Source organism: Polyodon spathula, chromosome 4 (assembly GCF_017654505.1).
Source record: "Polyodon spathula isolate WHYD16114869_AA chromosome 4, ASM1765450v1, whole genome shotgun sequence".
Lineage (NCBI taxonomy): Eukaryota > Metazoa > Chordata > Actinopteri > Acipenseriformes > Polyodontidae > Polyodon > Polyodon spathula.
In genome coordinates this window covers 83,306,888-83,313,606 of record NC_054537.1, presented here as the reverse complement: position 1 = coordinate 83,313,606, position 6,719 = coordinate 83,306,888, and positions in this window count along the sequence as shown.

Below are 6,719 nucleotides of genomic sequence, written 5' to 3'. Positions count from 1 at the left end.
AATTAAGAGAAGTAGCAGAATACGACACAATATGGAGCAGTTCAGTGCAAGTACAAGCTGAAACAAGTACTGGTACAATTGGGTGCCATATAGTCCAATATAGTCGAGTTGTGAGGTTTACAGATGCTGTCTGAATAGATATGTCTTCAGGAGGCACCGTAAGGGGGTCAGGAACTGAGAAGTCCTAATGTCCATGGGTAGATTGTTCCATCACTGAGGGATGAGGGTGGAGAAGGAGGGCTCTGGAAGCGGGGGGGAGCAGAGGGGGGTACAGCTAATCTGTCGGTGGTGGAGGAGCTGAGGGGGTGAGAGGGGGTGTAGGGAGAAATGATAATCTAGAGATAGCAGGGAGAAGAAAGGTCAAGAGAGTGATAGGTGAATACAAGAGTTTTGAATTGGATGAGAGCAGCGATAGCGAGCCAGTGCAGAGAGCGAAGCAGCGTGAGAGAAACAAGGAGCAGAGTTTTGGATGAGCTGGTGCGGACAGTAGTGGATGCAAGGAGGCTGGTCAGGAGGGAGTTGCAGTAGTCAAGGTGGGACAGTACTAGGGCCTGAACTAGGAGCTGTGTGGAGTAGTCGGTGAGGAAGGGCTGAATTCTGTGTATGTTGCTGAGGAAAAAGCAGCAGGAGCGTGCAAGAGTAGAGATCAAGGGTGACACCAAGGCTCTTGATGGATGAGGAGGGAGAGATGGTGGTGGATTTAAGAGGAATAGAGATAGAGAGATCAGCGTGGGTCGGAAGAGGGGGAGAAAAGGAGGTCTGATTTGGAAAGGTTGCTTTTGAGATATTGCATGTACGTCTAGGAGGAAATGGCTGAGAGGCAGGTAGAGATACGGGAGGAAATGTCATAGTCAGAGGGGGGAAGAAGGAGGAAGATCTGGGCATCATCAGCGTAGAAATGATACAAGAAGACATGGGAGGAGATGAGGAGACCCAGGGAGGCAGACAATTACTTGCAAATTACCCTAAATCGAGTCAGCTGCGCCCTGGTGCTGAGAAAGAGATACCGTGTGCTTCACTTTTTGTGAAAGGAAACACACAGTACATGAAAAAAAAAATAATAAGAAACAACTTAAGGACCTTATACTAAAGGGTCTGATATATTTATACTTCCTTCTTTTACCACCATCTTTAACATTATGCATAAAAGATTTTGCAATATCTATACAACGGGGACTGATTAAGTACAGTTTTCTTTTTTCATATTTTCACTAAATGGAGCTATTGCTGTCATGGAACGGAATAACAAGTAAAACTATTTTTTAAACAATTTACAATAATGATGCAATAGCTACCATGTTTCAAACAAAGACTAAGCATTAAAATACAATTTTTTTTAAGTCATGGAAATGAAGATAAGCAAAAAGTAATATGGATTAATTTGTAAGAAAAAAATGTAACCGGTGATCGGAATCAATGGTGGCGTAGTTTTCTTTCTCCTCATTCGGTAGCAATAATCCCCCGGCAATACACAGCAATGTGTACTGCACGGGGTAAGCAATAAGTATCTGTCCCACAATAATGCCAACACAGTCACCAGTCCTGGGTGTGTGCAGTAGTGCTCGTGGTGGCTGATACAGTTTATTTTATGACAGTTGTGCACTGCTGTTCCGCCTTAGTGCTGGCTCTCTGTATTCCATTACCACCAAAAACTTTAACAATATTTTTAAAAAGGTACAAGCAGAAATGCACAGGGGGTCTCATTTACCTATCTCTCTACAAAGCCGCATAGCTGTTATTAAAATGGATATTCTCCTTTGCATAATTTTTTTCAGCTCAATGATCCCACTTCCTCTTTTTGTAGGTCAATGGGACATAGTTCATTCAATAATTTTGAAATTTTATGAAATGGAAAACAACCACATATCAGAATTCTTACTTTACAATGCGATAAAACAGCCTGAGGCCTGTCACTTTCAAATTTAAAATTGTATTCCTGGGCATTTGTACTAAGACCACAACTTGACTTTCTCCCAATGGCTCTGCTTCATGGTGGACCATAGAACAGAATCTGGTTTATCCATATAGACTTCAGGATCTTATTCACTCACAAATTCCTTTAAAGCACTCTAAACTATATTTTGGCCCTATTATTACCCACTTCTATCAGTATGGCGCTCGGTGGAAAAGCATACATCTTCTCAGATTAAGTGGCTCCCATAGCCCCATTTTTAATAATCACCTGCTTCTATCAAGAGGTCTTCCATTCTCTTTTCCCTTATGGCCAACCAGGGAAATACACAGTTTGGATGATATTTTTAATGAGAATGGCCTTCGCACATTCCAGGATCTGCAGTCACACTATGATTTATCAGGCTCCTCTTTTTTCTTTTACCTCCTACTCCACTCCGTAAAACGGGGCAATACGGGCCATGGAGGACAAGTGTGCCAGGGCATACACTGCACAATGTACTTGACAATGACAGGTCGACCAAAGGGTTGTCTCCAGAATTTATATTTACCTCCTACAAGCTTCATATAAACCTTTGGGAGTCTACATTGCAGTATCATCTAATGACGTTTCCTGGAATACTGTTTGGAACAATGTATATTTGGCTTCCAAAAATCACAATCACCAGCTTATACATTGCAAATTATTGCATAGAATGTACTTAACCCCTCACAGACATCACAGAATGAAACTGGTCCCTGACCCAATGTGCACACCCTGTTCTCTTGGTGCCTCAGGCACTTTTTTACATAGGTTCTGGGAGTGTCCAGATGTAGCCTCTTTCTGGAATCGGGTTGCAAGAACTTTGTCCACTATTCTAGGCCTGAACATACCTTGTGTTCCTTCTGTTATTTTATTAAATGCCGACTCTTCGATTAAGCTTTCATTACATCAGAGGAGGATTTGGTTGACCAGTTTATGACTGCCAAAAAGTTGATTGCCCTAAGATGGCAGCCTCCACATGCCCTCCCTTGGTCTCACTGGATGCTCACCTTTCTTAATATTGTTCTCATGGAGCTCTCCACAGGCAGAATCCATGGTGCCAGGAGGGATACTATACAGCCATGGAGCACTGCTACAGAAGCTGTGAAATCCTTACTGTGCCCAGCTTTATAAATTTTATTACATAATGCAATGTCTTTATTTTTTCCTAACACGGGGTCCCCTTTGGGGGGGGACCCCCCCTGGGGGGGGAACCCCCCCTTGGCCCAGTGGAACCCAACCCCCAACCCACCCCCACCCAATAATTCTTCCTTCATTATATTAAAAACCGGGTACAATTGTAAATGTACTTGTCTTTAATGTCTTTGTCTTAATTAATAGTTTAAATAAACAATTGATCACAAAAAAAAAGAATAAAATTTAACCTATAATTAAGAAAAACATTAACATTTAAGTAATCCATAATTACTGAAATAATGTGTTGTTTAATATATAAACATTGAACATAATTATCAGGAAAAACACATTGCCAAAGCACTAACAGGAAACAAGTTAACGTGTTTTGAAAGCAAGTAAAACATTTTAAGTTGCTAAAAGGCATTTAGCAATATATTTTCCTGCCTCCTGTTTATCTTTTATAAGCTATACATTTGAATCACTGGAAGAAAGAAGGAAATAAAAAGTGTGGGTGAGGTAAACAATGTGCTAAGGGAACCAGAAAGATGAATGCAGGGTTGTAAACCTTGTTGGTTTTGGTTTACCATATCAGACGTTGAACTTTGGACCAAGGAGTGTTGTGATACTAAATGTTAAGCCAATTCAATGTTTTATGATAATTAAAAGATTAGTAATAAACCAATAAAAAAAAAACTCATGCATACATTGCCAGTAAAGACAATGAAAGACCAATATTACCTAAAAGATAAGAGGAGACCTTGTGGATGCCCTTAAAGGGGGTGTGTTATAGGTAATGAGGGGTGGGGGGTGGGGGGCACATTAACTTTTAGACTTTAATTACTGGCTAGTTCTAAATAATTCAAAACCATACCCCATGCCTGCATGGCTCTCTTGGAACACATTTTTAATAGCTCTGTATCCTTCCCAAAGCCCTAAAGGGAGAGTTTGGCATGTCTCTCAAATGCAATACTGCAGACCAATGTGATGACAGATCTGTGATTAACAAAGCTGCCTCCTGTAGATTGTAGACAGATGTTACCTAATACTTGTTTTCGGAGAGCATATGAACACAATTTTTCCAACAGAGTGTAACTGGCAATGACCAGACATGAGGAGTAGACAGGGTTCAGCATTATCTGCAATAACAGTGTCATCACAAACATGACCTGTTATATGAACAAATTTACAGTCGTCCTTAGCAAAGGCTATGGTAAGGACAAAAAGAAGCATTGTATATACATAAGTATTGACACCCTCTTTTGATTGAATTTGATTGATTGCATTAGCACACATTATAAATGATGGTTTTGATTAAATGTTTTAACACTGGGGTGGGAATGTCCAGGTTCTTGGTCCATAGCCAGACAGACAATCTTCATTGATTGAGCAGGTACAACAATTGCAACAAGAGAAGGTTGAGACCAGTGAATTTCACCATAGTTCAGGGAAGCAAAACAAAAATCAAATATATTTTACAGTAAAAAGGAAAATCATATAGAGGCATTACGCCTTTAAGTAAGTGCATTAGCAGGCATACTGTTTGAACAGCAAGTCTGATAGGTACAACAGATGACAATGAGCATGCTTATCATTGGAGAGAAGGCACTTATAACTCTTTGACGTGATGCCAGGCCAAACATTGTTTTGACTTGAAATGTCTTAGGACTAATACATACTTTAATATGTATGTTGTTAATGATGCTGTTGGGAAAAGTGCGCATTTAGTTTTATTGGGCCACCCTAGCAATATCTAGATTTTTTAATTGACACAAAATACAGACCTCTTATTCTTGCAACCAACACAAAATGTCTGCCTTCTTTAACCAATGCATTTCTTATGCCAGCACACATCACACCCAGAGCATTGCCTTGTATCTATTTAGCATTGCATGCATAGGAAACTGAACAGGAGCCTCTGCTGCAAATTTTTTTTTTTTTTTAAAGACTTTTGCTCTCTCACCACCAAAAGTGAAAATAATAAGGATGAGATTTTCAAAGTGTTTAATCCAAGTGTTTAAGTGTTTAAGTGTTTAGTCTGCAGTTTTGTGAAATGAGAAAAACCTTGAAAGCTAGAACTAAAATACATATTACTTACTGTAGGTTACAGCATATTTTGAGAAAGAATATCTGATACCATGCCAGGTTAAAGCCTTGCTTTGAAATAGTCTATTATGCTTGCACTGTACTCGGTTATCTCACACCAGCAGTGTCAGTCATTATAGGATTACCCATTAATGGCAGGAAAGAAGACATCAAAGGGATGGAGAGAATTTCACTCTACAGGTAGATTGTCTAGGAAATGCAGACAACCTTATGAAAAGGATGAAAATATGTATTATTTCTAATAACTTTATTTAAAGTGTGTTAAAAATTAGGTTTGAAAACCAAACCATTTTGTTTTGTATATTTTTGCCCTAATGGAGTTTAATAGAAGAGGAATATTCACAACTGATGGCCACTACAAAATTAATGTGCCAAAAAAAACTCTTCCTTCATTCTGGGCCTCTATCCAAAGATGTCCTCTGTGCATTTAAGACATTTTGTACCACGATTTAAAAATCAAACAACTCAAGCAAGGCCGGACGCAGAGTAGTTGCATCTCTTTGGGTGTCTTGTTACTTCCCTGTCTATTTTAAATTCTGAAATACTTAAATTGAGGAAATACTAAAATATACTAAAATTCAATGCAAACATATCGATTTGAATTCTTTTTCATTTGTTCATGACATTGAAAAAGTCTTCTAGTCATAAAGTTTGTTATTGAATTTTGTTTTTTTTTGAGTATTTAATAATTAAACATGGGATAAATGTACCTGTATATAATACATTTTCAGAGAGAACAGAAATGCATATACGTTTATAACTATATAACTATATTATAATGATTTGTTTAAGAACAAACAACTGGATCATTTAGAATCCCGCTATAAAAGGGTATCAATGGGTTAATAAAACTACACCATTCCGTTTGGAGACAATCTCCATCTATAATGACCAGCAGCTCTGCTTTAAAGGGTCTACAAAGTAGGATGCGGAAATGCAGTGCATTCTGCAGTCTAATTCTGATTTCAGTTTTGTAATGTGGACACCGGCCCACTTAAGAGCCCTGGCTGAAATAAAATGAACTTTGGATGCAGAGAGATTAGGTGACACCATTAGCAAAATTAAATTACTAAGTGACACTTTAAAAAAAAAAAAAAAAAAGTATTTAAAAAAAAAATCACATTCCATTCCTACACAATGACATTAAAATGTATTGAATCATTGAAAAATGCATCACACCATTATTGAATAAATACAATGTTGGTGTGTTTACAGTGCTGATTTTTTTTTACTGCATTTTTTCACACAATATAAACAGTGTACTTCTGTAAGGCAAATCATTGACATAAATAGTTGGGAGTTCAGGGACACTAGAAATGGCACATGTGGAGTCTGGCTGTGCCCATGAGACCTGAACGTTCTAGAAACTTGTTTTGATTCTATTCTACGCAATGTGCTGTACTGCAAAAACATTTTCCATGTGCTGTACATTTGCACAGACAGACAAATATCTTTATAAGGGATTTCACAATGCCCTTAACATAATTTTGAGTTATTATTAGATTTATAATGAAACTGCCTCCTTATACCATATTATAAACATACT